This window comes from Mirounga leonina, unplaced genomic scaffold, assembly GCF_011800145.1.
Source record: "Mirounga leonina isolate KUSES-001 unplaced genomic scaffold, KU_Mleo_1.0 Mir_153, whole genome shotgun sequence".
Taxonomy (NCBI): Eukaryota; Metazoa; Chordata; class Mammalia; order Carnivora; family Phocidae; genus Mirounga; species Mirounga leonina.
In genome coordinates this window covers 38,085,155-38,111,418 of record NW_023270387.1, presented here as the reverse complement: position 1 = coordinate 38,111,418, position 26,264 = coordinate 38,085,155, and the positions used below count along the sequence as shown (strand labels likewise).

Below are 26,264 nucleotides of genomic sequence, written 5' to 3'. Positions count from 1 at the left end.
GGGATAGCAAGGAAGACATTAGGAGAAAGAAGGGGAAAATGAAGGGGGGGAAATTGGAGGGGGGAGACGAAGCATGAGAGACTATGAACTCCGAGAAACAAAATGAGGGTTCTAGAGGGGAGGAGGGTGGGGGGATGGGTTAGCCCAGTGATGGGTATTAAGGAGGGCACGTATTGCGTGGAGCACTGGGTGTTACACGCAAACAATGACTCATGGAACACTACATCAAAAACTAATGATGTACTGTATGGTGTCTAACATAATAAAAAAATAAATCTCATTGGAAAAAAAAAAAAAGTAAGGCAGACATCTTTAGGAGGACAGACCACATGGGACATTTTCTATACAGGGCTACAAAGGAATACACACACACACAAATACATACACGCACATATGATATGATGGTAGATTTCCAAAAAGAAATCTAAGAGCCACAGTTCTAAGAGATTGCCTTCTTTTTCTGCCTCCAACAGGTAAAAAATGATGTGAGATCCTTTGTGGGGGAAAGGGAAGGACGATCATCCCGTCCATCTTCCTAACAACGCTGCGGCGGGTGTCCCCATCTCCAAAGTACAGGTGAGTCTGACAGCACACTTCCTATTTCCTCATGAAGGAGGCATGGAGGAAAGGTGTGGGCTGCTCTGCTTGAACTGTCAGGCAAGGAGCGAAAGCTGGTAGCTTCAGAACCAGGAGAAACACAAATACATCTTCGCATCATGATTTTTTAAAACACATCAAGTGACACCTTTTAAACCAATGACAACGGTTTCTATTCCTGTTTCTAACCCAATTCCTCTTTGGGAATTTGCTCTTCAAACCCCAGCATGACTTTCTGTGAAACTCCTAATAAATCATTCAGTTTTGCCTTGAAGCTGCTGAATAACTTGGAATAATGTGAAAGCTGGTGTCTCACATCATTACTGGGGCACCCACATGGGAGTACTATTTACCCTGGGAATTGTTAAATTCTACCCGCAGTAAATTGGCATCTCCTCCTGGCCAGGAGGTGGTTCACATCAAAGTTGTGTTAACGTTTTTAAAAGTCCATTTTCAGCCTACTTTCACCAAGCCTGTCTGGTAATTGCCTTCTCTTGAAAATCCAGATCAAATTCACTAGGCCCCCTGACAGACAACAAAGAGGAAAACAGTGAGTGAAAATAAGAGCCAGGAGCACCTAAAGGATCTGTTACACAGTGGATGGTGTTGTGTCAGCCCGGCAAGGAGAGCCTTGGGAGGCAGGCCTTGATGTACGTTCTGTGAAGTTTGACAAGAAGGAAAGGAATGGCCACTTACTGAGCATCTACAACGTTTCAGGAGCGATGTCATGCCTTTTTCCTATTCATCCTCCCAACAGCCTCCACATAGTAAAATGAACCTTACTTGATCTATGTGGGTTAACTGCAGCTCAGGTTATGGGACCTGACTGAGGTTATCTGACTAGAAAGTGGCTGAGTTATGAGTTCCCAGAGCACACGCTCTTCTCACACCATACCCCAAATGTCCTTGGCAAGAATGCCAAGATGTTGTAATAAGGAACCCACAAAACAGATATTTCTCCTGGAATGCTACGGGGTTGAGGGTCCTGGCCCAGCAAGCAACACATGAGAGACTGAGCGGGCTGTTAGGTACCAAGTGGACAAAGCCGAACTCATGGCCTAAGATGGCGTCCGAGGCAGTTCATGACCACTGTCCAGTAAGGACTGTTCACACATACCTGGGCAGGAAAGGCTTCTTTAGACGGCGAGAGTGGTGAGAAGGAAATCAGTATTTATTAAGAGATAATAGATCTTAATGATGAAGAGCATGGATGCTGGAGCCAGACTGTCTGAACCTTAATCTCACGTGCTGTCTTGCTGCAAAACGACCCAATGTGTGTGTGCACGAGAGGATGGCTGGGGGTGGGGGCAGCAGAGATGGATGAACAAGAGTGGCCATGTGCTGGCTTACAGAAACTGGTCAATAGCTCCATGAGGTGTGTCGTATTATTCTATTTTTATATATGCTTGAAATTGCCCATAACAAAAGTATAAAAATAAAAACAAACAAACCTCGGCTTCTCCACTTACTTGTTATCAGATACTGACAAGTTTCTTGGCCTGCCTCAGTTTACTCATCTGTACAACTGAGTACTAACAGTACCTACCTCCTAGGGCTGTATGAGAAATATGTGAGTTAATATGTGTAAAATGCTGAGCTACCATTACTATTCATAGAGTAGCCACTATGTCCCAAGAGCCGGACCTGGCTTTACAAATTTACTGTTGCAATTGATTCCTCCCATCAACCCTATGAGGCAAGATAACCTCCACTTTCACGTGAGGTAGTGGACTCAAGAGGGGTTCTGGCAGCAAAACCTGCATAAAGACCCAGGTTTGCTCGATCAGCCCCGTTTTCTACTAGATGGCCCACTTCCCGAGAAGTGACTTGACCAGTTATTTACGGACAGGGAAACTGAGACTCGGTGGGCTTCCACTGTTCTGAGCGTAGGCTGGGAACTAAACACAGACCAGGCGATCACGCAACACATGGCCCGGACTCTTTCTAGCGGAGTGGATGGGCATTCCTTGCACCAGCCCCAACAGCCACTCTTGGGACAGAAGGGGGCATAGCTCCGCATCTCAGTGGCCCTGCGGCCGCTGTGAAGAACAGGAATGCCTCCTTTTTGCTCTGCACCTGAATGAGCAGGTCCCTGAGGCCATGGCCTTCAGCCTTTCCCAGACCACAAACACTGGGGCTCGGAAGAGAACCGAACAAGGGAGAGAAAAATAGAAACTTAAGAAACATTATAGGCTAGCAGCCTCTGCATTTGATAAATATTTTAGTAAATCTCTTCCCCAGGGCCACGGGCACCTGAGTGGGCCCAAGGCCATGCAGCATCTCCCTCTGAGACCAGCTCTCACAGAGGGGCCCACGGAGCTCTGTCAGCCCCACTGAGGCCCAGGAATGCAGGGCATCAGTTGGGGTCCTTCCTTCCAACAGCTGCTTCGTCTTCCTGAGAAACTCGCTCCAAGAGGCCCTATGGCCCCAGTAACCGCCTGAGCCATCAGTGAGCAAGTCATGTAGCCACCGTGATTAGAAAAGCACTTCTCTCCCCACAAACCTCTCTGTAATCAGCAATGATGGGCGGACCAACACCCTCACAATAGTCATCATGAATCTGACTTCCAAAAAGGGGTCACTCCCTCGGGAACCAGGGCCAGGCTCACAATGCCCTCAGAATACAATGCAGAACCTTTCTGGCAGGGCCAATTTGCATCAAAAACTCAGCTGGACTGCAAACAATTTGCATCCTTTCAGCGGGAACAGAACCGAGCCTGACCTTTCCCTCCAGGACCACTTCCCCGTTGCTGTTTCTAACTGGTGTAAAAAGCACTTGTAGTCATATTCCAATTAGAACTCTTCCTTCGCTCAAACAGACCAATTAGTGCACCCTGTCTTCCCCCTCTCAAGAGTCTCTCAATCTTCAACCGATCCAGACAAAAAGCAAAAGCCATCCTGGAAGTGATTCAAGCAGGGAGCAGAGAGGAGGTAGAGAAGGTTGGGGGGGGGGGGGGCGGTGGCGGGGAGAGAAGAGGGACACGGCCTCCCGGAGAGGGTGCCCAGCATCTCCTTGCACTTCCCTCAGAGCAAGGCCACCTCCTGGCAAAGCAAGATAAACACCCAGTTTAAGGCTGTTATCTCCTTTATTCAAAAAATAAATATTTCACTTTTGAGTCGACATATTTCAAATCACATTAAGCACAGAGAAGAAATACAGTCCCTTTGGAAATCGTGAACCACATGTAGGCAAAGAGTCATGTTCTAAACAATGGGGATGGGGTGAACACTGATTCCAACTGATTCATGACCCAGAAGATTCCTCCTCTCACCAGGTGGAGCTACATTATCGATTTCAGGAGTGAAAAAGAAACACACACACACACTGCTTTGAAGTCTGAAAGGCACATGAAGTGGACCATAAGGTGTATGGCACATTCACTGATAAAACGTTCCCTATTCCCTCCCAGGGAAATTGGAGAAACTTTAATCAAGTCAAAGACCAGAGAAGACAGGGTGCTCCAGCTTAGAGCTCAGCATCAGGAAAAATCTCTGAATACGAAAGCCATTTTTCTTTCGCTTTCCCCCTCCCGGGCTTTGGCTCCCTGCTGGGGGAGTCTGCCCCCTGCGCTCACTCGGTGACGGTGGGGCGCGTGGCCACATACACGAACACCACGATCAGGAGCACAACCACAGCCAGCGTGGGTAGCACCACCGTGGTAATCTGCTGCCGGGCCTCCTGCATGGCCTGCTTCCGCTCCTTCTTGTCCTTGGACGTCTCCTTCTTGGGCTTGCCTTTGAGCTGCCGCATCTTTCCCGAGTAATGCTGGGAGGGTACGTCTGGAGAGGGTTTGGAAGGAAGGGCCACGCTCCTGTGGTCAAGGTGCTAAACCTCCTGGGGAGAGAACGATGATTAAAAATGAACGGGGGAAAAGGGAAAAGAAACTATGAAGTGAAAGGCAACTGCTAACCTACAGCTCAGAAGACAGGGGCGGGGGGGCGAGGAACAGTAGGGCCCATGCAACAGATGTCAGCCCCTCTATCTAGCAGGTGTGGCGGTGAGTGGGATGTACCCTGGGGCTCCAGCGCCCTCGGTGAACGGGGAGTGGGTCTCCAGCCTGCTCACTTAGGGTCTCTGTGCACGTGTGACATGGAAGGCCTGGAAAGCACGTGGTCTCCACTCAGAGGAGAGGGGCACCTGCTCCCCTCACTGTTCTGAGTGCCGCAGCCTCCCCAGCCAGGCTTCAGTGGCCAGCTGCAGGCCACCTGCGGACTCCAGGCACATGACTCCGTCTTGCCCAAGCCCTGGGCCTGATCACAGGCCAGCTCAGCCTCCCTGTGGCTAGAGAGAGCCCGGAGGCACGGGCTTCTCCGTCTCGGCACTGGTTCACCCATCCATCACACCTTCCTGAGCACCTCCCGTGTGCCGGGCACTGCTCGAGGAGCTGGGGACGAGGTGGAGCACTCCGTCCCACCCTCACGGCGCCCACGGTCTGGGGGTGCCCCGTGGGTTGCAGCAGAGTGGAGATCTGGGTCAGACAGACAACAGAGACTAGCTGAGCCTGCGGTCCGGCCGCCCACTCAAACTAGGATTCTGGTACATTCTGTGCCCTGAGGAGGTGCTCAGGTGGTGAAGTCTGCTGTCAGGGGCCTGGGAATGAATTACAAACCTGTTACAAAACCTCGTCTGGAGCAATAGCTCCAGACAAGTCGGATTTTTAGCTCTTTGGCTGACAATGAGATTGAGAAGGTGTCTGGCGCCTCTCAGGGTCCCCAGAACGGCCAGAGGACCAGGCTCAGGAAATGAGCAGGACGAGGGAGCCGGCGCGGCCATAACCAGAGGCCAACTCACACCATGTCACCACCCAGACCCTGCCACTGGAGCACGAGGTGCTGAGGCCCCCACCGCGGTCCCTGATGCCACCGCGGTCACTGTCCGGGATGAACTGCCGAGCGCCTGGCTTCTCTGCGCCACCAGCTCCCGTGTGCATCAGACTCGGGATGCCCCCAGCCCAGCCTCTGAGTCTCTACAGTAGGTGGAATGTTTTCTAAACACGGCCAAGAGGTGGCGGCTGGGTACTGGACAAAAAAGACATCCATCCATCACGGTATCCCGGGACTAGCGCGGAGTTAGATGCTCTCAGAGGCAGGGGGGCAGTACTCTTCGAACAAAGGGACTTTTGTAACACGATCTTGTGTGTGCAGTTTTGTCCCAGGGCAGTGGGTGGCCTGTCACCATGCTGATGAGGAAGATGGCATTTACACCTAAGTGACCATGTTAAATGGCAGAATCTGGAAAGGGGCTTCTGAGACAGAAGAGGTCTTGTATGAGACCTAACTGTTGGCAGAGGGATGTTCATCTCCTACCAGTCCTCTCATCACATGTGGACCCGGGATTTTTGTCTGTATTAGCCACATTGGGTAGAGTTTCTTATGGTGCAAGATGACCAATTTTCGTGCACTGGGATGGCATAAGGCCAGCCAAAGGCAAATATTAAAGTTCAGGGCAGCCCTATTTTGGCAAGTGTACAATTTCCATTAGGCTTTTAAAAATACTCACTAGTACTCTCTTGCCACCTGACAAGTGTAGGAATCCCTGCTTTACCAGTTCTCCTTTCCGAGTCTTTCCCAGAACACTCAGACGGACCTGGGGTCAAACCCAGGACATCCCACTGACCGGCTGAACGGCTGCAGGCAGGTCCCTTCGCCTCACCGGGCCCCACTGTCATCAGCTGAACAATCTGAGCAGCTTCTGTCGCAGAGGCTGACCGTGCGCACTGGAAAGGGCCCACGTCCACGGTGCTCTGGCCGCCCACGGGGGCGCAGGACAGGCCGCGAGCCAGGCAGAGCCGGCTTCCTCTCCCCACAGCTCACCTGCCCGCCACCCCGGGCAGCCTCCCTGAGCTTCTCTACGCCCCGGCTACCCCCTGGGAGGGGCTAAGCACGGCGGCGTGCCCCTCAGCGGACGTGCTGAGGACGAGACAAGAACCTGTAACGCGGCGCGTGGCGTGGACAAGGCACTCAGTGCCTCTTAGCTGCCGGATGGAACAGCCTTAATATCCCCGTTTGAGAGGTGAGGAGACCAAGGGGCAGGAGAAGAACTGTGCTGTCATGGGTCACGCAGTCCGTAAGCAGCATCAGCAGGGGCAGCATCCCCTGCCGGCTCTGCAACCACAGTCCCTCCGTCCCCGACATGGCCTCACAAAACTGTTTACAAAGACACAAGCATTAGCCGCCCTCTGATCTGCAGCTCTTACCCCGTGGAGTTAATGGCCTGTCGGTCTATGAAAAATGGAGGGGCCGCTGTTGCCGCTCGCAGGACCCCTCACAGGGCCGGGCACGGGCAGGCAGCCCCGGAGCCCGGGGTGGCGAGGGCCCCGGCAGCTCTGGCTCACAGCGCGGGCCCTGACTTTGGGCCTGCTCCTTCAGCGGCTGTCTGCACCCCCACCTTAGCTCTCAGGGCAGCAGCCTCCGTGGTGACCAGCTCTTGACGTCTGCGAGATGCATTCAGAAGTTCCTGGAGGCTTAGGAAAAAAGCCTCAAGTTGCTGGGGACAATACAGGTCTGGTCAGGATGTGAAGGATGCACATGCAGGCCTGACTTCTGGGCCCTCCGCTAGGCTACAGTGGGCAGCCTCCCTGCTTTCACTCACCTATGCCGTGGGCCTCAAGCCACAGCCCCATGCTCTCCCCAGGGCCCAAGAATCAGGGACAACATCTCTGAGATGACACCGGAGGAGAAGGAAGGGGGCCAGGGGGGACAAAAGTGGGAGAGAACAGCAGGAGTGGAAGGAACCAGGAGGAGAGTGTGGGATGGACCTGGAGAGGGCAGAGGCCAGGTCATCCGGGGGCTCAGAGGCCACAGTAAGGAGCCACGTTTTTATTCCAAGAGCAGCACGAGGTCCTGAAGGCCTTCACACAGGGAGGCACGGGCTTTCAAAAGCTCCCTCGAGCTGGCCTGTGGACAGCAGGGCATGGGGGAATGAAAAGGGAGGCTCCTGGAGCAGGCCGGGGTGCGAGGGGGATGGTTCCGTCTGGGAGAGGGAGTGGTGACCCGGAGGAGGGTGCAGTCGGGCCATACTTTGGGGGCACAGCTGACAGAAATCATAGGAGGCGAACCTAAAGTTGGGAGCTTGAGCAGCTGGCTGGGTGGTGATCCTGCCTCACGAGCTGAGGGAGAAGGGGCAGACTTGAGAAAGAACAGTAAGTGCTCGGCTCACACCGATCCATGGGCGAGGATGCCTACTGGACATCGCCATGGAAATATCAAGGAGGCGGCTGGAGCAACGAGTCAGGAGCTCGTTCAGGGCTGCAAATCTATATTCGGAAGTCATCACCTCTTGGACAAGGTGAGCTCACGGAAGGCAAGGCAGACGGAGAAACGGGCTCGGCTGGGCCCCCGCAGCACGGGACGGTCGGAGGGCGGGTAGGGGACGAGCAAGCGAAGAAGCTTGCAGAGAAGAGGCAAGTGAAGGGGAGAAGCAGAACAGAAAGTCCTGGTGACCATGAGAGTCAAGAAGGGCACTGCTTCCCAATGCTCCTGAGAGCCTCTGCTGGTGTTGGCAACGTGAAGGTCGGACATGAGTGACCTCGGCGGAGCGAGAGGGGAGGGTTCAGACTAGGGCGACTACAGCGTCGTCCACAAACTCTTGCTCCTCTGAGAGAAGCCTGTGCTAGAAGGCAAGTGAACACTCCGCTTCCCTCGCCGACAATGTTCTGCCATGAAGAACAGTCAGCGGGACTGAGGCGTCGTGCACAGCTGCCCGGCATCCTGGCGCAAGCTCCCGAATCCCAGGAGGACTCGTGATACACGGCTCCAGGCCGGCACCCTGACCAGCACCGGCCTGGACAACTGGTCTGAGGTCACGCGGGAAGCCTGTGCGCAGGCGGGACAGGAACTGACGCTGAAAACATGGGGACATCTGGGCGAGCAAGCGGAGGGCCCAGAAGGGCCGCTTTGCCCTGGAGAGACGCAAAGGCACAACCTCGAATCCAACGGGTGGCAGGCGAAGAAGATGGGACAGGAGGAGACAGGTCTGTACTGTGCAGTAGGAATGAGAGGTTGGACTTTCTGCGTGAAATGGGAGAAGTCTGAGGAGTTGGGAGGTAGGCTGGAGGAAAGGGCAGGCATGAAATAACCATCCCGGAGGATAGAAAAGCAAACCCAGCAGGGACACATCAGCCCTTCTGGTTAAAGTTCATACATGCTTCATATCCAGGCCTTGCCTCCTTCTGGACCATTAGGACCACCTCGCCACACACGCTCTGGCCTCCGCTCACCGGACCAGGTGAGGTGGCCTGCGGGGCCACGGCTGGCTCATCCAGGCTTGTCCAGAACCTCTGAAATGTGTGGCTTGCCTCAAAAAATTGAGCTGGGTCCACAGGCCTCTATTTCAGAAATCTATGCTAAGAAACATTAAGGGACACTGAAGTTGGACAATCACACAGATGTAGCCACGTGGGGAGCCACCTGATGCCACGTGCGGAAGACACCAGGGAAAGCCGGGTGGGGGAGAGCAGACAGGGGCAGAGGGAACTGCTCTCCTGTCCTTCTGGTGGAATCCCTGTACAGCCCAGCGCTACAAGGCTCTGGTCCTTCCAGGACACTGACATGTTTCTATCTTCTGGTGGTTGGTACCTCTTTTACCCGGAGCTAGCTTCCAGTGAAAAGAGCCCTGGCTACAATAACTGCTCCAGTTTCAGCCACGAGGAGTCCAAAGCCCTGCCTCTGTCACAAAATCAGGGAGTAGCCGAGTCCAAGGTCAACCGCATCTGTCTGACTCCGAAGCCTGAACAGTCGCCGCCCACCTGTGCCTCCTCACCCCCCATCTCCCTTACCCACTCCCCACTTTGTGGCCACATCGTTGCTTACCAGCCCCTCACAGAGAGGACACCGAAGACGGAGCTCACACTGTGCGGTCTGACTTCTTCCCAGCAAGCCGCGTGGGCACGAAGGAGAAACCACTAACACAGTTCTAGCCTTACAACTGTAACTGCCACCTGGTCCCCCTGCCCCCAGGCCCCCAACCCCGGGAAACGGAAGACTTCACAAACGCTTGAGTCCCACCCGATTCTAATGAAACTCCGCCTGCTCTGCCCCCTCCCCCACCAAAGCCAGCCCACGGCAACTGGTCAGCACTGCAACATTCTCACTGGTCCCCAGCGTGCGCGGGCAGGCGGCAGGGAGGCAGACAGCAACGGGTGGGGACACAGCCTTTCGTACAGAATCGTTTTAAGTTCACGATTTTCTCTGATGATAGCCTTCCAGCGTTTTATATATATATGTATACACACACATGCTTGTGTAGATACACGCTTATTGAGTTTTTAATGGGTATTTTTTCCAGGTTAGAGCTCATAATGTACATAGAGTGCTGAACCCTAACGGAGAAACAGCCAGGAGCAGAGGTAAGAATGAGGGTGGGAAACCAGGTCTGACCCTCAGCTCGGCCACGTCCAGTCCCACAGCCTTGGGCAAGTTACTTAATCTCTCATGCCCTGACTTTCCTCCTCTGTAAAATGGGGTAAGAAAACCTGCTTTGTAGAGGTGTTGAAAAAATTAGGAAGGACGTATTATCTGCAGGATCTCGTACATTAACAGGCCGTGCCGGATGCTCAGTGAACGGCAGAGAATAACCTGCTCTCCAGGGAGGTCCGTCCCGTGGAGATGCACATAAAGGGAGGAACCACCAGGGAATTCTGCATGTTGTTTTTGCTTCTGAGCCGTATAACCTGTGGATGATGGAATCCCCAGTTTTTTCTCTCTTGCCTGCTGAAAGCTGCCAGTCCCCAATCTGGTGGTGGGCAGGTGGGTTCAAGGGTCTGATGGGAGAAGGTTGGTTCGGATTGAGGGAAGGTTCAGGATTGCACAGATCACTGCCAAGTCTCATATTCCAGAACTCCTAACCCTTCCCTGCTCAAGGTAGCAGGCGGTCGCCACCAGCCCCACTGAAATGTGGTTGTGGTCCAAACAGGACTGTCCTGGGGTGTAAAATACACACCAGACTTTGAAGACTTAGTACGAAAAGAAATAACGTAAAATGTGTCACTTAAATTTTCATGCTGATTCATGTTGAAACGAGACTTTGATAATGTATCAAAATATAATAGTTCATAATGAATTCTCATTCATGTAGAAATGACAATACTATTAATTTCACCTGTTTTCCGTTTACTGCTTCTACTAGAAAAGTGTGTACTTCTACGTATGGCTCACATTACCCTGCCCCTGGACAGCGCTGTGCCCGCCCCGTGCAATAAGGAGCAGCACGGCCAGAGCAGCTTTCTGCGTCTCAGCCTCAACCCCCACCGGTGAGGGCTCTGCAGATTTACAGCCAGCCCTAATAGATCTCCCCAGCGTACCACACCCCGCGTGAGCCCCAGCACCCAGGTACCTGAGCTCCCGCCCTGCACACACACACCTCCGTGCCCTGCAGAGCACCCCTGCAGGAGGCCCCCTCCCCCTGCACCGTCGCCAGCCTGTTGTGCCCTCTCTCATCCTCGGCCAGCCCCTGTGCGTGACCAGCAGCAGCCTCCCCCGACTGAAGCCCTGGGTCCCTCCTCGGCGCGGTCTCAGCACTCAGTGTCTGCCCCTCCTACAGCGCTGACCAGGGGCCCGTGACCAGCTGGGGCTCCGACGTCCCCACTGCGCTGTGCGCTCCTGGGGGATGGCAACTGTGTCTTGCTAGTACAATTATTCCCCTGGCTTGGCATGGCGCCTCTCACATAACAGGTGCTCAGCAAACACCTGCTGGATTCACTATCACAGCTCAAACAGTCTAACAAGCTGTTCATCTTCCATACTAACCACAGAGTTATAGCAGAAAATTCTATAGCACGGTAGGAAAAGTTATAGCAGGAAAGAATAAAATAGCTAGCTGCCACTTCTAAACGCTCAGTTCATTCTCAACACAGTCTTGCAAGATTGGTATTCTTTACCCCCATTTTACACGAAGACACTGAGCTTCAGAAAAGTATGATGACTTGCCCAAGATCAGATACTATTAGGGAACCAGCAGTCTCAACCCCAGTGTAAAATCCATACATAGGCACTCGTTAAGTATTTAAGGAATGAACAGAATGAGGATTTGAACTCAGACCTAATTCCAAAGCCCTCCCATCCTGTCGCTGTGACCCCATGACGCCTCCCAGGGGCCCCCACAAAGAAGACGAGCAGCTCTCACTTCCTGAAGACCCTCTGTCAGGCTACCACACTAAAGCCATCTACAAACACGCAGAGCTCATGTGGGCTTTAATCCCATTTTGCAGACAAGGGAGCTGGGGCTTCGAGAAGGCTCCAGGTAGTAAGTCAGCAGTGCAGCTGGATTCACCTAGCTCTAGCTGGCTCGAGAACTGTGCTCCCCCACTCCACCCAGCCGCCCCCGGGTGGCTGGACATGCCCCAGAAGCACAAGGTGATGGGATGCAGACTCAGGAGTCCCTACTTGGTTCCTGCCCATCTGCTCTGGAGGCTGAGGACTCAGGGAGTGTGTGTGGGAGGGAACACAGGCCCTCCTGGGCTCGTCTCACCTGGCAGCGGATAAAGCCTGTTTCCTACAGCCAGACTTGTCCTGATTCCTGAAAAGCATCACCGCACGCACGCCCGCCCCGGGCTGGGCCTCGGACCTGGGTTCAAGGATGCACCGTATCGGGCCTGAATTGTCCCCGTGGGCCAGGCTGCTCTGATGTCGCCTGTCTTCACTGCTGTTTTCACCTGATGTCCCAGGCTGCTGGAGGGATGCCCGCCGAGGACAGCGCGACCTGGCCCGGCGACAGTGTTAGGCAGCTGCAAACTGGACATCCGCGCACAATCAAGGCGAGTACGGAAGCCAGGCCCCGGTGGTGGCTCCCCATGGGAGACCGCCTGTCTAGTTTCCACACTGGTCACCTTTTCTCAGGTGCCACGGCTCTCCTGCCTTCGGCAAAGGCAGTTGCAGGTGCTTTCGGAGAAAATGGCTGCATTTTTCTCGTCCTTGGAAAGCAGGCATGCCAAGGGATGAACAACACGTCCGAAGAGTGTATGTGGCGGGACGTCTACCACCCCTTCTGGTGGCTGCGCCATTACCCTAACAGGAAGCACTAGAAGGGCTAAACTGCTTCGTGCCTGGCGCCGTGAGGCTGGGAAGCTGGCCTGGGTTCAGGGAAACATAAACTGTGGGCTTGAGGGCAGCAGTTCTGTGGTTCCTCAAGTGCACCTGCTCCTTCTTACGTGCCTGGTGGTCAGCCATAACGGGCCTGTGATCACTTCACTGCAGTGTGCCGCAGAGAGTGGGGGCAGGGGGTGGGCAGGCTGCCAGGAGACTTGTGCAGGATGGACCTCCTGACACCCGCTAAGCACCGGCTGATAACCTGAGCGCCTTCCCCAGGGACACAGACCTGAACGCAGTGACAGACACAGGCCCACAGGCTCCAGCCGCCCCCGCCCCCCGCCCCCCCAGCTGCTGACGGGCCACAGAGGTTTGGGGGGAGCTTTCCAGCTGACGGCCGGCAGGGTGAGGATCAGAGCTACCGACAGAAGCCAGCGGACACACACACGTGCACGCAGTTCTCTCACCAAGGGCAGAAGGGAGAAGAAAGTAGGTAATTTGGTGGAGGCAGTATCGGCTAGTCTGAATAAAAACCCAAGAACACAAAAGAGCCTTCGGGCAGGCTGCTGAATAACACAGACGTGAAAAGCTACAGTTCTCGCTAAATTAGCTAAGTCGCGTTCCTATGGCACACTGGAGTTTACAAGTGCCTTCCTGTGCATTATCCGTTTCACCCCCACAGTGACTGTGCACGTTACATGTTATGGTCCTTACTTAACAAGAAGGAGCACACGGAGCAGTTAAGCTCATGTCAGGGTTTCCATCCTTGTCCTGGCGCTTTTAGGGTCTGTGGCCCTGGGCAAGTAACTCTCAGACTTCCGATTATTCTCTCTATAAACCAGGGATAAAAGTACCTGTCATTCAAATATGTTTTGAGCACCTACTATATGTCGGGGGATAGAATGGGGATACAGCTATGAACGAGACAGGCAGAAGGCTACCTTTGGGTAGTTTACGAGGACACGGGGAGACAGGCAACCAACAGATGAACAGAACGTGTGTCAGATGATGCTATGTGTGGTAGAGAATAGAAAGGGGAGGGGTGGTAGAGAGGCGGCACGCTGAGAGTCATCCACCAAGGAAGGCTTCCTGAGAAAGTGACTTTGGACCAGAGACTCTAGGAAGTGAGGAAGTGACCTGAGCAGATTCTTGGAAAGACCTTCCAGACAGGGCAGAGCATGTGCAAAGGCCCGAGGGTAGCCCACACCCCAGAGGCAGCGCAGCAGCCGGCAGGGCTGGAGAGGGCAGAGGGGAGCATGCAGAGGTGAGGCCAGAGAGGGAGATGGGGGCCACCAGAGGGCTCGGCCTGTCATTACACAACTGGCTGCAGGGGGACAGAGCTGAGGCAAGACTGGTGAAGGTGCCTGGGCATTATCCAGGTGAGACGCGGTGACATGGTCCAGGGAAGGTGCAGACATGGTGAAAAGTGGTCAGATACCGAATGCACTTTGGAGGCAGAGGCAACACGATTCACCAGCAGACTGGAACTGGAGTGTGAAAAGAGAAACGGACGAAGGCCTGAGGATGGGGAAGAACAGAGGGGCCATGGAGGCACATGGGGAAGAGGCGAGGCAGGCTGTGTGGGGGTGTGGGAAGCTAGGACGCATCGAGTTGGAGATCCTAGCGGAGCCAGCGAGCAGGCAGCAGGATGCAGGAGTCTGGTCCGGGATGCGAGCCGGGCTGGAGGCAGGAACGTGGGGCTGGAGGCGCTGAAGGCCACGAGGCTGGGGAGTGAGTGCAGACAGGGCCGGGGGCCGGGATGGAGCCCTGGGGTGATGTAAGGCTTCGATCCGGGAGGACAGAAGAGGAACCAGCAAGACAGACTGAAAATATGTGAAAGGAGGAAGACCAGGAAGACCAGGGTGTCCTGGGAGGCGAGTGCAGAAAGTGCTCTAATATTTGGTCACAAGTAGGTTTCGGGGGAGAGATGAGGAGGAGTCAGTGTTACGAGTAGGTCCCAGAGGGGAAGGGGGCAGAGAGGATGGAGACCACCAGTAGGCAACTCTTCTCAGGACAGGGCTTGGAGGCCGAGTGTCTGCGCTGCAATCCCAGCCCTGAGATTTCCGGCAAGATGCTCGATCTTCCCAGGCCTCCGATTTCTCATCTGAGAAATGGGGATAAAAATCGTACCTAATGAACTGATGAGAATAATGCCTGGTACATACATACTACAGAAACAGCAGGAGCAACATCCTTAGTATTATTAAAAGAGGGTCAGAGTTAGGGGCTAGGAGGACAAGAGTTTGGCTCTGTGTGTAGGTAGTTAGGGCAGTTACAGAATGTTCGTATCGTAGGGGGAAGTGCACCAGGACAAGGAAGGAAAAAGAACTGATGGAAGCACCCCTGGGGGAGACAGAGCGGGTTCAGGGCCACCAGCGTGGTGCTGGGAGCAGGCCTAAGTTCTCCAGTGACTGCCACTGTTGTGCGTGAAACAGGAAGAAGGAGGCAGGAAGGCGGAGGAGATGTCGGACGTCTGGCGAGCGAGAAGCTACGACACAGTTGTCCCCAAGGGGGACAAAGGCAGCCGAGGATCATCCTGTGACCACAGCAGCATGCGGCGCACCTGCAGCCACAGATCACAGATCCTAACGCGAGGAGAGTCGAGTGGTGCCAAATGAGCAGGTGCGTGTACGGGGCGGGGGTGGGGGGGGCAGGGTGGAGGATGTTAGACTGAACCAGGGCAGGGGGCTTGTCAGGCCAGTGTGACCAAGTGAGAAAAGGAGGTGAGGACCGCATGAGATTACAGAAGCGAAGCACTTGGCGTAGGCCCTGGCACCCTAAACCCCACGGTTTCCCTGCCCGCGGCGTCCCCCTCCCACCATGCCCGCCTCCCCTCCGCCCCCAACACACACAGAGCTCCGGTTCTGAAAGCCCTGCTGATGCTCAACTCTGCTCCGTCTTCGGAGCTGCATCTCTCTTTTTGGTTCAAGTTACAGTCACATTTCCCAGGATAACATGTGACAAGATGACACCTCTCCTGCTGGACTCTAGGAAAGCAGAGACGCCTGCATGAATGCAGGCCGGTCCCCACTTGCTCCCTCCAAGAACCAGCGACAGAGGCTCTTCCAGCCCCGAGGAAACAGTGCCCTTCCAGGGCCTGCCCTTCGACGACGCGAAACGCTCAAGGTGCTCAACAGCCAGCTCCTCTCATGCCCACAGAGGAGGACAGAGAGGAAGCAGGGCCTTTGACGGGTCTTGTTATTTAACTGTGGACAGCCCACTGTGCTTCTTTAATGAGGAGTCAGAGAGAAACTCACAGTGACCAGCAACTTTGGTCCAGCACAGCCACCTGGTTTAAAACCAGCTGACCTGACACAAATCCAACCAGAGAGAGGAAAAAAAAAACCCAACCTCAAGAGAAAAGAAGTAATTTGAAATTCCTGCAAGAGGGTTGAGAACAATGGCTTTTGAGATGCAAAGAGCACAACACAGTTAACAACAGTGCACATCATAGGGCCTGAGACCAAAGTCCTACAAGGGACTATGGAGGCTTACAGCGAGCAACCATCCTGTTTCACGTCATTAGAGAAAATGCCCATTGCGATCCACTAATTTCCCAATCAGCTCATTGGCTGTGACCCACAGCTGATAAACACTGGATTGAGAAGGCCTCCCTGCAGTGAGGGCCGCTAAACGGTTAAATCCCATTTCCCAATGGAGTTGTGCCACAGGGTCCAGAGGTCCTTCTATCAGAAAACTTAAGCTGCGGGCTGAAAATTCCTGGTCAGTTGTGCTCTGGAAGGCAGAACCTGAACAGATGGCAGAAGACCGCTACTTCTGGAGGAGGGAGCTCTCTATCTCTAGGGGAAACCAAGAGACAAATGGGATGGGAATCAGAAATCAGATGGAAGAGATGGACCCAGGTTCCGCTGCAACAAGTCTTCTCCACCTTGATGAGTGCCAGACTGTTGGGGAATGAAAGGCAGGCAACAAGTGACATCTGTACAAGCGCTCAGGAAGGCGGCAGCTCCGCTGAGAATGTCACTCCTTAAATGGCAGTTCCGTATCCAAACCCGTAGGTTCCCTCACTTCATGTGCTCCTCAGTTAGGTACTGGAAGACAGAGGGAATTAGAGGAGGCATCGCTAATTTAGCACTTTGTTAATGACAGCTCAACTCTGTGACAGCTCAAGACTAAGGCAAGGATGGGGGGAAAGTCATGAAAACATGCAGACCAGCCAATTGTACGCACTGGTTTTTGCTGGGTTTTTTTAAGGCAGTGCTTTGCTAACTTGTCCATCTCAACTATGGCAGATGTGAGTGAACATTCATCCCTGGAGGCCAGGGCTGGGGCAGAGCCACTGCCAGAATAAAATTTCATTTGTCTCCTCTTTTATCTAAAAATGTCAAGCAATCGTGTATCACGCTGGCCCACGGTGTGCACGGCACCGTGATAAAAGCCTGCTGTGGCTGTCACTGAATGCTGACCATGTCCCCATGCGGGAGGCTCTACTGTGTCACTGGCTCCCGTCTGACAGGCGGGTATGTCCCTTGCCCAGGACCACAAAGCAAGTAAGGGGCGGGACAGATTCAAACCCAGACAGTCTGGTTCCAGGGCCCTGCTCTTACCCATTAAGCGATGTTGAGTTCTCCTCCAACACATATCCATATTCGTATCAGTATCCTTTTTTTTCCCCCTTTATTTATTTATTTTAGAGAGAGAAAGAGAGAGAGCGGGGGAAGAGGCAGAGGGAGAGAATATCCACGCAGACTCCCACTGAGCACAGAGCCGGACGCAGGGCTTTTTCTCACGACCCATGAGATCAGGACCTGAGCAGAAACCAAGAGTTGGACGCTTAACTGACTGAGCCCCTCAGGCGCCCCTCAATATTCTTTAAATGTTATTTTTCCCACATCTTTGGATAAAATGTGACCCCCCAAGGAAGATGCCCCCCCGGGGCTCTGCCTGCACGCTGGCATGCTCTGGAGCACCCCAGGAATACAGGACCACAACCTGCCAGAACTCATCTGCTGGTCCTCTCGCTCCCACGGCCAGGCGTGAGCTAAGCAAGGGCCCTCAGTGCGCTACAGTCTTCACGTCCTGGTAGACAGGAACTTCATTAACAACCAAGATAGCATAAGCGCTGGTTGTTTATGGCATCTTTAAAATGAAAAATTCATCTCTAGGCTAAATTACAGCAAGTTAATTACAGAGCCTGGCTGATGGCAGACAAACTGAGAGAGAGTGAGGTATTGACTGAATTTTCAAATGCAAACGGCAGCCACGACCACATGTGCCCAAGACTGCACGTCCGGGCCTTACTCAGAGAAAGAAAACTGCAGGCTGTGCCCCATCAAGAGAGTCGGCCTCGGAGGCGGAGGCAGACAGGCTCTCTGATCCACTCACTGATTCAACACACCCTTGCTAAGCAGCGAGGCGCTGGCGACCAGCTAATCACACGCACAGTAGCTCACCCACCGATTCATTCATTCACACACTAACTGAGTACCTACCATATGCCAGGCACCGATTATATGTGCTGAGTGTGCGGCCTAGTCCATCTGATCAGCCACTGATTCCCCAGATACAAGGCTACGTCCACATGCCAGGCATGCTCTTGGCAGTGGGGATGGAGCAATGAGCGAGACAAAGCTCCTCTGGCACATTCTAGTGGCAGGAGACAGACAAGAGACGAAGATGTGCTATGTGACAGAGAGCCGGGGACATGCTGTAACACAGGGAGCGGTACAAGGGACCAAGTCTGAGCAGAGAGCAGAGGGCTGAAGGGAAAAAGTGCCTTGAGCACAACTGGGGGTGGGGGTGGGGGGCGCGGCGGGGAGGGAGCCGGGAGGGCAGAGGTCTGGAACCTGAAAGGTGTGTGGGAACAGCGCTCAGGGCAGGCCCCACAGGAGCATGCAGCCTGAGGTCCGCTGAGCAAGAGCAAGAGCGGAGGAGGGAGAAGATCAATCCAGAAAGGACTCTACAAACCCACCAGCGATTGTCTCAAAGCCTATTATTTGTGCTCCGCTGCAGGCCTTGATGACGGCTGCCCAAATTCAAATAGTCTGCAAAAGGCAACCCGTACACTCAGCTGCTACCAAATATTTACACGGTGGCGTGTCAGCGTTCTCTGGAGTCTCCAGGAGGGTCAGTTTCGGGGGTAGGGGAAGGAGAATGACCCCATCGGAGCGACCTTGGGCTGCTGAAGTTGTTTGTCACTAACAAAGTGATAAATACTTGCTCTTTAGCATAAATGCCACCTTTCTTGCTGAACCTTAAGCTGTTTTGCCAAACTGAACAGTCAGTGGGGATGGTCCAGGCAAAGGCCACAGGACCAGAAGGCTTTTGAGCACTGAAGATGAGGCCGATTTTGCCCGTGGCCTGCCTGCAGGCCCCACGAGGTTCCCCTGGCTAGCAAAGTGCCTGCCTCCACCTCCTGGTTCCTCAATCTCCAGACAGAATGACCTCACTTAATACAAGCTCTGATCTTAGTCCTCTAGCTACAGAGCCTGCAGCGGCCCCCAGGACCAGCAAAACACAGTGCAGATTTGGCCTGGCCTTCCAGGCCCTGAGTGCCGAGCCCAACCCTGGCCCCAACGTCATATGGAGCAGTCACACTCCTGTCACGCTAAACGCGTGCCCAGCCCCAGGGCTCTTCATCTTGGCCTGCTTCACACACTCTCGCCGCTGAGAAACCATGCCCGATCCCATTGGTCAAAATCAGTTACCATTTTCCCTCCTCTTATGTCTTTAAAATGGCCCCTCTTGGGGCGCCTGGGTGGCACAGTCAGCTGAGCATGCGACTCTGGGTTTCGGCTCAGGTCTGATCTCAGAGGCTGAGATGGAGCCCCACGTGGGTGTGGGGCTCAGCGCAGAGTCTGCTTGAGCCTCTCTCCCTCTGCCTCTGCCCCTCCCCCCGTGCTTGCACTCTCTTTCACAGAAATAAATAAATCTTAAATAAATTAATTAATTAAATGGCTCTTCTTTCACTCTGCCTCTTCAAAGAGTTAATCATTCTCTGTCTACCTCCCACCTCCCACCAGGGGTTTATTAAGTATTTGCTAAATGATAGAAGCCTGTTTCTCTTAGTCATGGTGCCCAGGCCAGAGGTTCGAGTTTTTCCTGGACACATCCCCTCTCCCCTATTCTTATATCACATTCTTCCCTGAGTCTTACCAGTCCCTCATCCTAGACATCTCTCAAACATCTCCCCACTTCTCCGTCCCCACTACCACCAGGTCAGGACCTCATCTTTGCTTGTGAGGAGTTCTGCAACAGCCTCCTAACCTGTGTTTCCCTGCCTGACCTTCTTGCCTGCTCAAGACATTTCTAAATCCTTCTAAGATCACTGCCTGTGGCAGTGGGCAAAGGACGCTACAACTTGCCCATCCCCACGTGCAGGAGACATGTGCATCTTCTTTAGCAAAGGCATATGGAGGACTCATTTATTTATTTTTATTTTTTATTTATTTATTTTTTTTAAGATTTTATTTATTTGAGAGAGAGAGAATGAGAGACAGAGAGCATGAGAGGGAGGAGGGTCAGAGGGAGAAGCAGACTCCCCGCCGAGCAGGGAGCCTGATGCGGGACTCGATCCTGGGACTCCAGGATCATGACCTGAGCCGAAGGCAGTCGCTTAACCAACTGAGCCACCCAGGTGTCCCTATTTATTTATTTTTAAAGATTTTATTTATTTATTTGAGAAAGAGAGAGCATGGGTGGGGGGGGAGGAAAGGGAGGGCAGAGGGAGAAGCAGAAACTCCCCACTGAGCAGGGAGCCCGACGCGGGGCTCGATCCCAGGATGTTGAGATTATGACCAGAGCTGAAGGCAGACGCTTAACCAACTGAGCCACCCAGGCGCCCCTGGAGGACCCATTTAAACCTCATATAGGTTTTTAAGTGTAGTTGTTGGAAACTCTTGGGCCAAAACACATTCCTGGTATAAATATGCATTATTTTATACGTTGAGATTAACCACCAACCAAATCATGCTAAACAGTGAGAAAGCTAAGCTAACAGTAATTGATAATTCAACATCCAGATTCTGAGCAATTACAAATTATCACCAATTCAAGATGGGTTTGACATAGCACGGTCAGAGTACCATCGCTAACATCTACAGGAAATCCAACAGCCTGTAGGGCTGAGCTTCAGAGGAGCCTGAAACCTACCACTTCCAAGCATGACAAGGCAGCCAGACCCCAAAGGAACAGGAAATGGAGTCATTCATAAACTCCAGCAGGGCTGTAATTTAACACCAACCACATTTCAGTAACTTCTAAAAATGTCTTTGTAATTCTTGGTAGACAGCCTATGGATGTACCTTAAACTTGGAAGTCTGTGGCATTTTGAGTCCCATACCCACAAAACCTAATAGACCTGTGTCTGGATTGGGTCAATGCCACTGAGAAGAAGCCTTGAAAGTAGAGGCCAAGCCTATAGAATTCCTAGTGCAAAAGACAAATCTGACCCAGGAACCTCCAGCATAGAATCCCATGGGAATGCTCTACTGCAGGATCAGGCCCCCAGCCCATAAGTCAGTCCCCAGTCCACGCCTTCACCTGCAGCAGCCACAACCACCCCCATACAGTTCTTGGGGTGTGCCATGCCCTTGCTGACCTCCCAGGCCTCCGTCCATGCAGCTGTCTGAAATGCCCTTTTCCACCTCTTTTCTCTCAGTCACTCCTCCCGCTTGGCAAACTTCTCCTTGAGACCCATCTCGTGGGTCACAAGTCCTTGAAAGCATTTCAAGACTTTCCAGGCGCCTAGGTGGATAAGGGGCTCACCTCTGTGCTCCCATGGCACCTCGTAACGCCACAGTGCTCATGGATCACCTCGCCTGCTATTCTCATTATGATCTTGGTTTGTAACTCATCAGACTGAACCACCAAACTGGTATCAATAAAAAGTTACAAATTCAAGATCATAGCAAAGTGGTCTTAATTTGAGGTCATAGTACACCAAAGCTACAGCTGGAATCTCAGGACTCCCATTAATCATCTTTAATGGAAGGCCCAAGGAGCACAGAGTGTCACTCGGACGACAGATTTCCCTGTTCACATGTGACATGGTACCACAAACACACAAAAGTAAAGGTTAAGGTAAGGAACACGAGTGGGCTGCAGAGTAGGAGAAACGTGTCTAAAAAGGAAACCTGTGTGCTCACATTTAGTGTGTTTCTTTTTTTTCCCTGTAGAATGTCAGTCTTGTCTTATAAGGACCTGGGACCACGTTTTTGTCATGATTTCCAGAGCTAAAGGCTGCACACGTCCTTACACTGAAATATTTGGAAGGGAGGCTACTTGGAGAGCAGCAGGGGTATTAACATTTTAGCAGATGACATATTGGTTGATTGCTTATTAAAGTTCCAAATGAAATAGTGGTCCACCTCTGTGCAGTTGATTTCTGGGGTTTGGAGGAACAAATCCCCCCATACCATTTTCCCGAACCTGACATCCATTCTAAGTACACCTTTGCTGGGCTGACAGTTATTTTATTGCCCTTGGAAAATCAAAATCACTGCAGCCTGCCAAGAGAGTCAAGAGTGAAAGGTTAAAGTGTCTCACAAGCCACTTGAATGTGACGTCAACAGTGCCGTGAGACCTCTAGCCAGCTTAGCCAGGTCTGGGGCCCAGGCCGTGCAGTCCTCTCCGTCGGCCATGCTGGGCCTATGGGATTCATCCAAGCACAGGAAGAGGTCACGGACAGGTGTGAACAAGGAGTGAAATGATATGATGAGCGTTTTAAAGGTCACCCTGAGGCCAAAGTGACAAGCAGAATGAAGGAGAAGTGGACACAGGCAAGCAGTTCAAAAGCCTTTGCAGGAACCCAGGCAGCTACTGGTGTCATTGGATGTGGGGGATGGACATGGAGGGCAGCAGGTGAATTCAAGATCTACTTTAGGAGCATCGCAAGGACTTGGGGATCTGGAGGAAGAGAAAGGTGAGTGTTAACAGACGACTCTCCAGCTTCTGGCTTGAAAAAGTGAGTTAACAGCTGTGCATCCTAATCAGATGGAGGGAAGGGAGATGTGCAAAGGGGCTGTGGTAGAAAGAGACTAAGAGATAAAAAATCGGACCCCATGAGTTTGAAGCACCTGCGAGACATTCAAGTTTGCTAGCTGCTATAATAGGTATAAAATGTCCTGCAAAGCACAGAGAGGTCATGTGGAATGACAAACGCCTGGGTCTTCTCACTGGTGACCCTTCCTACCTTCCTCCCAGGGTGCTTGGATGTCCTGTCACTGGACCAGTTCAAGGTGGGGGGCACCACATAAGGAGCTTATGGGGCCAAACTCTGCCGGCCATGCCCAGGCTACTTCTATGACGACCCTCAGTAGTGATGCAGATACCAGCTTTGGGGCCAAGAAAGCAGTCACTTTAGCAGTAAAATATGTGCATCATGCCCAATGGGGAGTATGTAGCCCAATATTTTCTTCAGTTACAGGCATCATAATAGGTTTGCTGATTTCTTGATATTGATGTTTTCAAGGAGTCCCGGCAGAAGGGCCTTGGTACCTAGTCCTGTGCCCTGATGATTAGACCTCTGGGAGCACCAGCCTGCGTGGGGGATTCCAAGTTGGACTCTCTCCTAGGGAAATGCTAATCTAAGGTGGTATCAGATGCAGAGGAAGGTCTCTCTCCCTCAACAGAAGACCAGAGAAGACAACCTATTTTAGGAAAACAATGACTCACTGAAATCACATCCTGCTCTTAAGTTAATATGCCTCCTTCTGGACTAGAACCTGGTTTCCTATCATGATGGGTCTATTTCCAATTCCCCATCAAAGGACAAATCAAAATGTCATTTAACAATCTGCTTTCTAATTAAAATTTGAGCCATTTTTTAAAAATCACATTTAACTACACAGTTCCACATGGCAATAAAGCACCGTGCTCTGCTGCCTTGATTAATAGAAGTATTTGCAATTATTTAAAGGAGAAGGGAGAGAAAAACCATCATTAGAAGCAGCTACATTAAACCCATTAGTGTCTTTCAGTTTACGCATAGAGTAAGACAGTGCGGTATTAATGTAAACTAATTAAATTTCCTGCATTTAAATAAGCCCTAACAAAAAGAAAACTTAGAAGACTGACTGGAAGGCCCTGGAAGGAAGAAAACGACTTTTTCAAGAAAGCTGGGGTGGGGGGTAACACCGAGGTCAGTTTGCATCCCCCCTCTTTTTTTTTTTTAAAGATTTTATTTATTTATTTGATAGAGATAGAGAGAGGGAGAGCACAAGCAGGTGGAGTGGCAGGCAGAGGGAGAGGGAGAAGCAGGCTCCCCACTGAGGAAGGAGCCCGACATGGGGCTCGATCCCAGAACCCTGGGATCATGACATGAGCCGAAGGCAGCCGCTTAACCGATTGAGCCACCGAGGCGCTCCCCCTCCTTTTTTTTAAAAAGGTTTTATTTATTCATTTGACAGAGAGAAAGAGAGAAAGAGTGAGAAAGCACAAGGGCACAAGCAGGGGAATGGCAGGCAGAGGGGAGAGCAAACTCCCCACTGACCAGGGAGCCTGATGGGGGGGGCTTGATCCCAGTGTTACGGAACCTGGATTGGATCACCTGATAGAAGAACCAAGCAGTACTTGGAGATCTTGGAGGATAGGAGGTTTACTTAATGCTGGTGGGCTCAGAGGAGAGTGATCTCCAAAGGTCTGAGCCCCCAGCAAAAAGGGGGCAATTTATACACTTTTACTTCCCTATATGTGGCACTTTCACTGCACAGCGGCAGGCAGGGCAGGAGGGAAAACCTGGAACGGCCCCAGGACCGGGACTGGGGTTCCCTTGCTGGCTTGGTTGGCCCCCTTAGAACACAGATTTCCCTTATCATTCCCCCCTTTGATGCCCCTTTAAACACCTAGTTTAGAGGGCATCATTTTTATTCTCTAAGGGGCGACAGTGAGTGAGGAGCAACTGGAGTCTGATCTTAGCCATTTGAGCAGTGATAAACCTAGTCAGGGCATTAAGAATACAAAGACCATGGGGCGCCTGGGTGGCTCAGTTGGTTGACCAACTGCCTTTGGCTCAGATCATGATCCTGGAGTCCGGGGATCGAGTCCCACATCGGGCTCCCTGCTCAGTGAGGAGTCTGCTTCTCCCTCTGATCCTCCCCCTCTCATGCTCTCTGTCTCTCATTGTCTCTCTCGCAAATAAAAAATAAATAAATAAAAAAATACAAAGACCAAATGCTACTGTGAGGAGGAGCATTAGGAGGGGGCCAAGAAAGGGGGCGAACCAAGGGAACCATTGTGAGAGGGAATCCCACCAAGCCGTCCACTGGAGCGCTTCCCACCTGTGATTTACTCATTCCTGTAATTGGGTCAGAGTTTCTTGGACCACCCCCGACTCATCAGCATAGAACCAACATTCCTCCTGTAAGAAGAGACAGAGGCCCCGCTGCGCGGCCGTGTGTACCATGTGTAAGTGGAGCCCACGCCTGTTTTGGAGGACCACTGAAGCCTGTGAATCGAGGTGGCGCTGCAGGGCCAAGGCTGACTGAGTGAGGGCGGAAAAATCCACCATGAGTTGTTGAGTTAGCCCCTCGCACTGAACCTGTGACATCCGATGCCGGTGGCACCAAGGGCAACACCTGAAGCAGCCGGCAGGCTCACGAGAAGAGGGATGGCCGCAGGGGAGCGTCCAGGGCGGCTAGGAGGTCTCCATAGGAGTGGGGCATCGCTCCCGGGGAGGGCTGAAAGATCGGGTAAGAGACTGACAAGCATGCATGATCGATAGCGTGGGGTGATGCAGGTGTATACACCTTGATCACAAGCCCGGAAAGTGTTGTTAGGCGCACAGACCCGACTGTGGCGCGTGATGGGAGAGGAAGAGTTGCCATACAGCGGTACTGGAGCCAGAAAGGGATAATCTGAGGTCCCCGGTGCCGAGGTGGGAGTGACATGGTGGATTGGCTGAGGATGACACCTAGGTATTGGGCGGGACCGGGCTTCATACAGATCCAGCAGTCAAACGCTAGGGGTGGATTTGAGTGGTTAAGCACTTGGTAGGAGGCATTAATCATACCTAACAGTTGCGCTATAGATGCTTGCTGCATGGGGATGCAGGACCCAGGGATACGCAGGATGCGCCAGGGTGAGTTATTTTCTGTCTGACTCTGGGTTGACTGCAAGGCTTGGAGTGAACATGGACTTAATCATAAACCTGGCCATAGGGTCGGTCCCTATAGAGTGATACTGGCCCAACAAGAGAGTGATTCCTATGGCCCATGATGTGGCACTGGGTTGTACGTCTGAGAGAGTGAGTGGTATACAGTGATCGTTAGGGCAAGAGGATGGGGTGGCGTTGCGTGACAAGGAAATCCGGATGTCACTGTGCTGTTTGAGGTGCCACCACCTGGTGGACCATCGTTCCATCCCCGGCCAAGTTGCCACCCATGACTCACATCCCCAGGCTTGTGAGCAGAACTCAGGGCAGGTGTTTGGCTGTTGAGGCATGGGGGCCCCCACAGATGTAGATATCTACCAGCCGGTAACCTGAGTGAGGGCCATGGTCTATGAGGCCCTCTATGAGGTTCCCAGGAGGTATCAAGAAGCTGGCATCCCTCAAAATGGAGGTTAACCTTTGGTGTGTGCCCATCCCAGGTGGAAGAAGTCAGTGGGGGCGCCAGTGCGGGATTGAGGGGGATAAGCTGGAAAGTCCATTTGCCAGTGATGGTGATACGAGAGTTTGTCCCCCT

At 52.7% G+C, this 26,264-nt stretch overlaps 1 long non-coding RNA gene across 7 annotated transcripts in view; it reads right to left on the bottom strand.

The window, feature by feature from the left end:
- Positions 1-3,664: 3,664 nt before the first annotated feature.
- The window catches only part of LOC118013448, a 71,480-nt gene continuing 48,880 nt past the window's right edge, over positions 3,665-26,264 (bottom strand). For all 7 annotated transcript variants that reach the window (XR_004680027.1, XR_004680029.1, XR_004680026.1 and 4 more), the window contains one exon: positions 3,665-4,432. This is a non-coding gene — a long non-coding RNA (uncharacterized LOC118013448). The remainder of the gene's footprint in view (positions 4,433-26,264) is intronic.